The sequence below is a fragment of the Haematobia irritans genome, chromosome 3 (genome assembly GCF_050003625.1).
Source record: "Haematobia irritans isolate KBUSLIRL chromosome 3, ASM5000362v1, whole genome shotgun sequence".
NCBI lineage: Eukaryota > Metazoa > Arthropoda > Insecta > Diptera > Muscidae > Haematobia > Haematobia irritans.
In genome coordinates, this window is record NC_134399.1 from 111112143 (window position 1) to 111123975 (window position 11833).

Here is an 11833-nt window from a genome sequence, read left to right on the forward strand (position 1 = left end):
GAGATATGGGCAAAAGAAGTTTTTCATATAAAAATTTCAATTTTTTTAGGTTTTGGGTGGATTTTTCATTTTTTTTGGGGGTGGTCACGAATTAAAGTCCTTTTCGCTCTAGGACGCATATTTAAGAAGATATGGGCAAAAGAAGTTTTTTATATAAAAATTTCAATTTTTTAAGGTTTTGGGTGGATTTTTCATTTTTTTGGGGGTGGTCACGAATTAAAGTCCTTTTCGCTCTAGGACGCATATTTAAGGAGATATGGGCAAAAGAAGTATTGCATATAAAAATTTCAATTTTTTTAGGTTTTGGGTGGATTTTTCAATTTTTTGAGGGTGGTCACGAATTAAAGTCCTTTTCGCTCTAGGACGCATATTTAAGGAGATATGGGCAAAAGAAGTTTTTCATATAAAAATTTCAATTTATTAAGGTTTTGGGTGGATTTTTCAACTTTTTGGGGGTGGTCGCGAATTAAAGTCCTTTTCGCTCTAGGACGCATATTTAAGGAGATATGGGCAAAAGAAGTTTTTCATATAAAAATTTCATTTTTTTAGGTTTTGGGTGGATTTTTCAATTTTTTGAGGGTGGTCGCGAATTAAAGTCCTTTTCGCTCTAGGACGCATATTTAAGGAGATATGGGCAAAAGAAGTTTTTCATATAAAAATTTAAATTTTTTTAGGTTTTGGGTGGATTTTTCAATTTTTTGGGGGTGGTCAAGAATTAAAGTCCTTTTCGCTCTAGGACGCTTAGTTTAGGAGATATGGGCAAAAGAAGTTTTTCATATAAAAATTTCAATTTTTTTAGGTTTTGGGTGGATTTTTCAATTTTTTGAGGGTGGTCACGAATTAAAGTCCTTTTCGCTCTAGGACGCATATTTAAGGAGATATGGGCAAAAGAAGTTTTTCATATAAAAATTTTAATTTTTTTAGGTTTTGGGTGGATTTTTCAATTTTTTGGGGGTGGTCACGAATTAAAGTCCTTTTCGCTCTAGGACGCTTAGTTTAGGAGATATGGGCAAAAGAAGTTTTTCATATAAAAATTTCAATTTTTTTAGGTTTTGGGTGGATTTTTCAATTTTTTGGGGGTGGTCACGAATTAAAGTCCTTTTCGCTCTAGGGCGCATATTTAAGGAGATATGGGCAAAAGAAGTTTTTCATATAAAAATTTCAATTTTTTTAGGTTTTGGGTGGATTTTTCAATTTTTTGGGGGTGGTCACGAATTAAAGCCCTTTTCGCTCTAGGACGCATATTTAAGGAGATATGGGCAAAAGAAGTATTTCATATAAAAATTTCAATTTTTTTAGGTTTTGGGTGGATTTTTCAATTTTTTGAGGGTGGTCACGAATTAAAGTCCTTTTCGCTCTAGGACGCATATTTAAGGAGATATGGGAAAAAGAAGTTTTTCATATAAAAATTTCAATTTTTTTAGGTTTTGGGTGGATTTTTCAATTTTTTGGGGGTGGTCACGAATTAAAGTCCTTTTCGCTCTAGGACGCATATTTAAGGAGATATGGGCAAAAGAAGTTTTTCATATAAAAATTTCAATTTTTTTAGGTTTTGGGTGGATTTTTCAATTTTTTGAGGGTGGTCGCGAATTAAAGTCCTTTTCGCTCTAGGACGCATATTTAAGGAGATATGGGCAAAAGAAGTTTTTCATATAAAAATTTCAATTTTTTTAGGTTTTGGGTGGATTTTGCAATTTTTTGGGAGTGGTCACGAATTAAAGTCCTTTTCGCTCTAGGACGCATATTTAAGGAGCTATGGGCAAAAGAAGTTTTTCATATAAAAATTTCAATTTTTTTAGGTTTTGAGTGGATTTTTCAATTTTTTGGGGGTGGTCACGAATTAAAGTCCTTTTCGCTCTAGGACGCATATTTAAGGAGATATGGGCAAAAGAAGTTTTTCATATAAAAATTTAAATTTTTTTTGATTTTGGGTGGATTTTTCAATTTTTTGGGGGTGTTCACGAATTAAAGTCCTTTTCGCTCTAGGACGCATATTTAAGGAGATATGGGCAAAAGAAGTTTTTCATATAAAATTTTCAATTTTTTTAGGTTTTGAGTGGATTTTTCAATTTTTTGGGGGTGGTCACGAATTAAAGTCCTTTTCGCTGTAGGACGCATATTTAAGGAGCTATGGGCAAAAGAAGTTTTTCATATAAAAATTTCAATTTTTTTAGGTTTTGAATGGATTTTTCAATTTTTTGGGGGTGGTCGCGAATTAAAGTCCTTTTCGCTCTAGGACGCATATTTAAGGAGATATGGGCAAAAGAAGTTTTTCATATAAAAATTTCATTTTTTTTAGGTTTTGGGTGGATTTTTCAATTTTTTGAGGGTGGTCGCGAATTAAAGTCCTTTTCGGTCTAGGACGCATATTTAAGGAGATATGGGCAAAAGAAGTTTTTCATATAAAAATTTCAATTTTTTTAGGTTTTGAGTGGATTTTTCAATTTTTTGGGGGTGGTCACGAATTAAAGTCCTTTTCGCTCTAGGACGCATATTTAAGGAGATATGGGCAAAAGAAGTTTTTCATATAAAAATTTAAATTTTTTTAGGTTTTGGGTGGATTTTTCAATTTTTTGGGGGTGGTCACGAATTAAAGTCCTTTTCGCTCTAGGACGCTTAGTTTAGGAGATATGGGCAAAAGAAGTTTTTCATATAAAAATTTCAATTTTTTTAGGTTTTGGGTGGATTTTTCAATTTTTTGAGGGTGGTCACGAATTAAAGTCCTTTTCGCTCTAGGACGCATATTTAAGGAGATATGGGCAAAAGAAGTTTTTCATATAAAAATTTTAATTTTTTTAGGTTTTGGGTGGATTTTTCAATTTTTTGGGGGTGGTCACGAATTAAAGTCCTTTTCGCTCTAGGACGCTTAGTTTAGGAGATATGGGCAAAAGAAGTTTTTCATATAAAAATTTCAATTTTTTTAGGTTTTGGGTGGATTTTTCAATTTTTTGGGGGTGGTCACGAATTAAAGTCCTTTTCGCTCTAGGACGCATATTTAAGGAGATATGGGCAAAATAAGTTTTTCATATAAAAATTTCAATTTTTTAAGGTTTTGGGTGCATTTTTCAATTTTTTGGGGGTGGTCACGAATTAAAGTCGTTTTCGCTCTAGGACGCATATTTAAGGAGATATGGGCAAAAGAAGTTTTTCATATAAAAATTTAAATTTTTTTAGGTTTTGGGTGGATTTTTCAATTTTTTGGGGTTGGTCACGAATTAATGTCCTTTTCGCTCTAGGACGCATATTTAAGGAGATATGGGCAAAAGAAGTTTTTCATATAAAAATTTCAATTTTTTTAGGTTTTGGGTGGATTTTTCATTTTTTTGGGGGTGGTCACGAATTAAAGTCCTTTTAGCTCTAGGACGCATATTTAAGGAGATATGGGCAAAAGAAGTTTTTTATATAAAAATTTCAATTTTTTTAGGTTTTGGGTGGATTTTTCATTTTTTTGGGGGTGGTCACGAATTAAAGTGCTTTTCGCTCTAGGATGCTTAGTTTAGGAGATATGGGCAAAAGAAGTTTTTCATATAAAAATTTCATTTTTTTAGGTTTTGGGTGGATTTTTCATTTTTTTGGGGGTGGTCACGAATTAAAGTCCTTTTCGCTCTAGGACGCATATTTAAGGAGATATGGGCAAAAAAAGTTTTTCATATAAAAATTTCAATTTTTTAGGTTTTGGGTGGATTTGTCAATTTTTTGGGGGTGGTCACGAATTAAAGTCCTTTTCGCTCTAGGACGCATATTTAAGGAGATATGGGCAAAAGAAGTATTTCATATAAAAATTTCAATTTTTTTAGGTTTTGGGTGGATTTTTCAATTTTTTGGGGGTGGTCACGAATTAAAGTCCCTTTCGCTCTAGGACGCATATTTAAGAAGATATGGGCAAAAGAAGTTTTTCATATAAAAATTTCAATTTTTTTTTAGGTTTTGGGTGGATTTTTCAATTTTTTTGAGGGTGGTCACGAATTAAAGTCCTTTTCGCTCTAGGACGCATATTTAAGGAGATATGGGCAAAAGAAGTTTTTCATATAAAAATTTAAATTTTTTTAGGTTTTGGGTGGATTTTTCAATTTTTTGGGGGTGGTCACGAATTAAAGTCCTTTTCGCTCTAGGGCGCATATTTAAGGAGATATGGGCAAAAGAAGTTTTTCATATAAAAATTTAAATTTTTTTAGGTTTTGGGTGGATTTTTCAATTTTTTGGGGGTGGTCACGAATTAAAGTCCTTTTCGCTCTAGGACGCATATTTAAGGAGATATGGGCAAAAGAAGTATTTCATATAAAAATTTCAATTTTTTTAGGTTTTGGGTGGATTTTTCAATTTTTTGAGGGTGGTCACGAATTAAAGTCCTTTTCGCTCTAGGACGCATATTTAAGGAGATATGGGCAAAAGAAGTTTTTCATATAAAAATTTCAATTTTTTTAGGTTTTGGGTGGATTTTTCAATTTTTTGGGGGTGGTCACGAATTAAAGTCCTTTTCGCTCTAGGACGCATATTTAAGGAGCTATGGGCAAAAGAAGTTGTTCATATAAAAATTTCAATTTTTGTAGGTTTTGGGTGGATTTTTCAATTTTTTGAGGGTGGTCGCGAATTAAAGTCCTTTTCGCTCTAGGACGCATATTTAAGGAGATATGGGCAAAAGAAGTTTTTCATATAAAAATTTCAATTTTTTTAGGTTTTGGGTGGATTTTGCAATTTTTTGGGGGTGGTCACGAATTAAAGTCCTTTTCGCTCTAGGACGCATATTTAAGGAGCTATGGGCAAAAGAAGTTTTTCATATAAAAATTTCAATTTTTTTAGGTTTTGAGTGGATTTTTCAATTTTTTGGGGGTGGTCACGAATTAAAGTCCTTTTCGCTCTAGGACGCATATTTAAGGAGATATGGGCAAAAGAAGTTTTTCATATAAAAATTTCAATTTTTTTTGATTTTGGGTGGATTTTTCAATTTTTTGGGGGTGTTCACGAATTAAAGTCCTTTTCGCTCTAGGACGCATATTTAAGGAGATATGGGCAAAAGAAGTTTTTCATATAAAAATTTCAATTTTTTTAGGTTTTGAGTGGATTTTTCAATTTTTTGGGGGTGGTCACGAATTAAAGTCCTTTTCGCTCTAGGACGCATATTTAAGGAGCTATGGGCAAAAGAAGTTTTTCATATAAAAATTTCAATTTTTTTAGGTTTTGAATGGATTTTTCAATTTTTTGGGGGTGGTCGCAAATTAAAGTCCTTTTCGCTCTAGGACGCATATTTAAGGAGATATGGGCAAAAGAAGTTTTTCATATAAAAATTTCAATTTTTTTAGGTTTTGGGTGGATTTTTCAATTTTTTGAGGGTGGTCGCGAATTAAAGTCCTTTTCGCTCTAGGACGCATATTTAAGGAGATATGGGCAAAAGAAGTTTTTCATATAAAAATTTTAATTTTTTTAGGTTTTGGGTGGATTTTTCAATTTTTTGGGGGTGGTCACGAATTAAAGTCCTTTTCGCTCTAGGACGCTTAGTTTAGGAGATATGGGCAAAAGAAGTTTTTCATATAAAAATTTCAATTTTTTTAGGTTTTGGGTGGATTTTTCAATTTTTTGGGGGTGGTCACGAATTAAAGTCCTTTTCGCTCTAGGACGCATATTTAAGGAGATATGGGCAAAATAAGTTTTTCATATAAAAATTTCAATTTTTTAAGGTTTTGGGTGCATTTTTCAATTTTTTGGGGGTGGTCACGAATTAAAGTCGTTTTCGCTCTAGGACGCATATTTAAGGAGATATGGGCAAAAGAAGTTTTTCATATAAAAATTTAAATTTTTTTAGGTTTTGGGTGGATTTTTCAATTTTTTGGGGTTGGTCACGAATTAATGTCCTTTTCGCTCTAGGACGCATATTTAAGGAGATATGGGCAAAAGAAGTTTTTCATATAAAAATTTCAATTTTTTTAGGTTTTGGGTGGATTTTTCATTTTTTTGGGGGTGGTCACGAATTAAAGTCCTTTTAGCTCTAGGACGCATATTTAAGGAGATATGGGCAAAAGAAGTTTTTTATATAAAAATTTCAATTTTTTTAGGTTTTGGGTGGATTTTTCATTTTTTTGGGGGTGGTCACGAATTAAAGTGCTTTTCGCTCTAGGATGCTTAGTTTAGGAGATATGGGCAAAAGAAGTTTTTCATATAAAAATTTCATTTTTTTAGGTTTTGGGTGGATTTTTCATTTTTTTGGGGGTGGTCACGAATTAAAGTCCTTTTCGCTCTAGGACGCATATTTAAGGAGATATGGGCAAAAAAAGTTTTTCATATAAAAATTTCAATTTTTTAGGTTTTGGGTGGATTTGTCAATTTTTTGGGGGTGGTCACGAATTAAAGTCCTTTTCGCTCTAGGACGCATATTTAAGGAGATATGGGCAAAAGAAGTATTTCATATAAAAATTTCAATTTTTTTAGGTTTTGGGTGGATTTTTCAATTTTTTGGGGGTGGTCACGAATTAAAGTCCCTTTCGCTCTAGGACGCATATTTAAGAAGATATGGGCAAAAGAAGTTTTTCATATAAAAATTTCAATTTTTTTTTAGGTTTTGGGTGGATTTTTCAATTTTTTTGAGGGTGGTCACGAATTAAAGTCCTTTTCGCTCTAGGACGCATATTTAAGGAGATATGGGCAAAAGAAGTTTTTCATATAAAAATTTCAATTTTTTTAGGTTTTGGGTGGATTTTTCAATTTTTTGGGGGTGGTCACGAATTAAAGTCCTTTTCGCTCTAGGGCGCATATTTAAGGAGATATGGGCAAAAGAAGTTTTTCATATAAAAATTTAAATTTTTTTAGGTTTTGGGTGGATTTTTCAATTTTTTGGGGGTGGTCACGAATTAAAGTCCTTTTCGCTCTAGGACGCATATTTAAGGAGATATGGGCAAAAGAAGTATTTCATATAAAAATTTCAATTTTTTTAGGTTTTGGGTGGATTTTTCAATTTTTTGAGGGTGGTCACGAATTAAAGTCCTTTTCGCTCTAGGACGCATATTTAAGGAGATATGGGCAAAAGAAGTTTTTCATATAAAAATTTCAATTTTTTTAGGTTTTGGGTGGATTTTTCAATTTTTTGGGGGTGGTCACGAATTAAAGTCCTTTTCGCTCTAGGACGCATATTTAAGGAGCTATGGGCAAAAGAAGTTGTTCATATAAAAATTTCAATTTTTGTAGGTTTTGGGTGGATTTTTCAATTTTTTGAGGGTGGTCGCGAATTAAAGTCCTTTTCGCTCTAGGACGCATATTTAAGGAGATATGGGCAAAAGAAGTTTTTCATATAAAAATTTCAATTTTTTTAGGTTTTGGGTGGATTTTGCAATTTTTTGGGGGTGGTCACGAATTAAAGTCCTTTTCGCTCTAGGACGCATATTTAAGGAGCTATGGGCAAAAGAAGTTTTTCATATAAAAATTTCAATTTTTTTAGGTTTTGAGTGGATTTTTCAATTTTTTGGGGGTGGTCACGAATTAAAGTCCTTTTCGCTCTAGGACGCATATTTAAGGAGATATGGGCAAAAGAAGTTTTTCATATAAAAATTTCAATTTTTTTTGATTTTGGGTGGATTTTTCAATTTTTTGGGGGTGTTCACGAATTAAAGTCCTTTTCGCTCTAGGACGCATATTTAAGGAGATATGGGCAAAAGAAGTTTTTCATATAAAAATTTCAATTTTTTTAGGTTTTGAGTGGATTTTTCAATTTTTTGGGGGTGGTCACGAATTAAAGTCCTTTTCGCTCTAGGACGCATATTTAAGGAGCTATGGGCAAAAGAAGTTTTTCATATAAAAATTTCAATTTTTTTAGGTTTTGAATGGATTTTTCAATTTTTTGGGGGTGGTCGCAAATTAAAGTCCTTTTCGCTCTAGGACGCATATTTAAGGAGATATGGGCAAAAGAAGTTTTTCATATAAAAATTTCAATTTTTTTAGGTTTTGGGTGGATTTTTCAATTTTTTGAGGGTGGTCGCGAATTAAAGTCCTTTTCGCTCTAGGACGCATATTTAAGGAGATATGGGCAAAAGAAGTTTTTCATATAAAAATTTCAATTTTTTTAGGTTTTGAGTGGATTTTTCAATTTTGGGGGTGGTCACGAATTAAAGTCCTTTTCGCTTTTTGGGGGTGGTCACGAATTAAAGTCCTTTTCGCTCTAGGGCGCATATTTAAGGAGATATGGGCAAAAGAAGTTTTTCATATAAAAATTTCAATTTTTTTAGGTTTTGGGTGGATTTTTCAATTTTTTGGGGGTGGTCACGAATTAAAGTCCTTTTCGCTCTAGGACGCATATTTAAGGAGATATGGGCAAAAGAAGTTTTTCATATAAAAATTTCAATTTTTTTAGGTTTTGAGTGGATTTTTCAATTTTTTGGGGGTGGTCACGAATTAAAGTCCTTTTCGCTCTAGGACGCATATTTAAGGAGCTATGGGCAAAAGAAGTTTTTCATATAAAAATTTCAATTTTTTTAGGTTTTGAATGGATTTTTCAATTTTTTGGGGGTGGTCGCAAATTAAAGTCCTTTTCGCTCTAGGACGCATATTTAAGGAGATATGGGCAAAAGAAGTTTTTCATATAAAAATTTCAATTTTTTTAGGTTTTGGGTGGATTTTTCAATTTTTTGAGGGTGGTCGCGAATTAAAGTCCTTTTCGCTCTAGGACGCATATTTAAGGAGATATGGGCAAAAGAAGTTTTTCATATAAAAATTTCAATTTTTTTAGGTTTTGAGTGGATTTTTCAATTTTGGGGGTGGTCACGAATTAAAGTCCTTTTCGCTTTTTGGGGGTGGTCACGAATTAAAGTCCTTTTCGCTCTAGGGCGCATATTTAAGGAGATATGGGCAAAAGAAGTTTTTCATATAAAAATTTCAATTTTTTTAGGTTTTGGGTGGATTTTTCAATTTTTTGGGGGTGGTCACGAATTAAAGTCCTTTTCGCTCTAGGACGCATATTTAAGGAGATATGGGCAAAAGAAGTTTTTCATATAAAAATTTCAATTTTTTTAGGTTTTGGGTGGATTTTTCAATTTTTTGAGGGTGGTCACGAATTAAAGTCCTTTTCGCTCTAGGACGCATATTTAAGGAGATATGGGCAAAAGAAGTTTTTCATATAAAAATTTTAATTTTTTTAGGTTTTGGGTGGATTTTTCAATTTTTTGGGGGTGGTCACGAATTAAAGTCCTTTTCGCTCTATTACGCTTAGTTTAGGAGATATGGGCAAAAGAAGTTTTTCATATAAAAATTTCATTTTTTTTAGGTTTTGGGAGGATTTTTCAATTTTTTGGGGGTGGTCACGAATTAAAGTCCTTTTCGCTCTAGGACGCATATTTAAGGAGATATGGGCAAAATAAGTTTTTCATATAAAAATTTCAATTTTTTAAGGTTTTGGGTGGATTTTTCAATTTTTTGGGGGTGGTCACGAATTAAAGTCGTTTTCGCTCTAGGACGCATATTTAAGGAGCTATGGGCAAAAGAAGTTTTTCATATAAAAATTTCAATTTTTTTAGGTTTTGAATGGATTTTTAAATTTTTTGGGGGTGGTCGCGAATTAAAGTCCTTTTCGCTCTAGGACGCATATTTAAGGAGATATGGGCAAAAGAAGTTTTTCATATAAAAATTTCAATTTTTTTAGGTTTTGGGTGGATTTTGCAATTTTTTGGGGGTGGTCACGAATTAAAGTCCTTTTCGCTCTAGGACGCATATTTAAGGAGCTATGGGCAAAAGAAGTTTTTCATATAAAAATTTCAATTTTTTTAGGTTTTGAGTGGATTTTTCAATTTTTTGGGGGTGGTCACGAATTAAAGTCCTTTTCGCTCTAGGACGCATATTTAAGGAGATATGGGCAAAAGAAGTTTTTCATATAAAAATTTCAATTTTTTTTGATTTTGGGTGGATTTTTCAATTTTTTGGGGGTGTTCACGAATTAAAGTCCTTTTCGCTCTAGGACGCATATTTAAGGAGATATGGGCAAAAGAAGTTTTTCATATAAAAATTTCAATTTTTTTAGGTTTTGAGTGGATTTTTCAATTTTTTGGGGGTGGTCACGAATTAAAGTCCTTTTCGCTCTAGGACGCATATTTAAGGAGCTATGGGCAAAAGAAGTTTTTCATATAAAAATTTCAATTTTTTTAGGTTTTGAATGGATTTTTCAATTTTTTGGGGGTGGTCGCAAATTAAAGTCCTTTTCGCTCTAGGACGCATATTTAAGGAGATATGGGCAAAAGAAGTTTTTCATATAAAAATTTCAATTTTTTTAGGTTTTGGGTGGATTTTTCAATTTTTTGAGGGTGGTCGCGAATTAAAGTCCTTTTCGCTCTAGGACGCATATTTAAGGAGATATGGGCAAAAGAAGTTTTTCATATAAAAATTTCAATTTTTTTAGGTTTTGAGTGGATTTTTCAATTTTTGGGGGTGGTCACGAATTAAAGTCCTTTTCGCTTTTTGGGGGTGGTCACGAATTAAAGTCCTTTTCGCTCTAGGGCGCATATTTAAGGAGATATGGGCAAAAGAAGTTTTTCATATAAAAATTTCAATTTTTTTAGGTTTTGGGTGGATTTTTCAATTTTTTGGGGGTGGTCACGAATTAAAGTCCTTTTCGCTCTAGGACGCATATTTAAGGAGATATGGGCAAAAGAAGTTTTTCATATAAAAATTTCAATTTTTTTAGGTTTTGGGTGGATTTTTCAATTTTTTGAGGGTGGTCACGAATTAAAGTCCTTTTCGCTCTAGGACGCATATTTAAGGAGATATGGGCAAAAGAAGTTTTTCATATAAAAATTTTAATTTTTTTAGGTTTTGGGTGGATTTTTCAATTTTTTGGGGGTGGTCACGAATTAAAGTCCTTTTCGCTCTATTACGCTTAGTTTAGGAGATATGGGCAAAAGAAGTTTTTCATATAAAAATTTCATTTTTTTTAGGTTTTGGGAGGATTTTTCAATTTTTTGGGGGTGGTCACGAATTAAAGTCCTTTTCGCTCTAGGACGCATATTTAAGGAGATATGGGCAAAATAAGTTTTTCATATAAAAATTTCAATTTTTTAAGGTTTTGGGTGGATTTTTCAATTTTTTGGGGGTGGTCACGAATTAAAGTCGTTTTCGCTCTAGGACGCATATTTAAGGAGCTATGGGCAAAAGAAGTTTTTCATATAAAAATTTCAATTTTTTTAGGTTTTGAATGGATTTTTAAATTTTTTGGGGGTGGTCGCGAATTAAAGTCCTTTTCGCTCTAGGACGCATATTTAAGGAGATATGGGCAAAAGAAGTTTTTCATATAAAAATTTCAATTTTTTTAGGTTTTGGGTGGATTTTTCAATTTTTTGAGGGTGGTCGCGAATTAAAGTCCTTTTCGCTCTAGGACGCATATTTAAGGAGATATGGGCAAAAGAAGTTTTTCATATAAAAATTTCAATTTTTTTAGGTTTTGAGTGGATTTTTCAATTTTGGGGGTGGTCACGAATTAAAGTCCTTTTCGCTTTTTGGGGGTGGTCACGAATTAAAGTCCTTTTCGCTCTAGGACGCATATTTAAGGAGATATGGGCAAAAGAAGTTTTTCATATAAAAATTTCAATTTTTTTAGGTTTTGGGTGGATTTTTCAATTTTTTGGGGGTGGTCAAGAATTAAAGTCCTTTTCGCTCTAGGACGCTTAGTTTAGGAGATATGGGCAAAAGAAGTTTTTCATATAAAAATTTCAATTTTTTTAGGTTTTGGGTGGATTTTTCAATTTTTTGGGGGTGGTCACGAATTAAAGTCCTTTTCGCTCTAGGACGCATATTTAAGGAGATATGGGCAAAATAAGTTTTTCATATAAAAATTTCAATTTTTTAAGGTTTTGGGTGGATTTTTCAA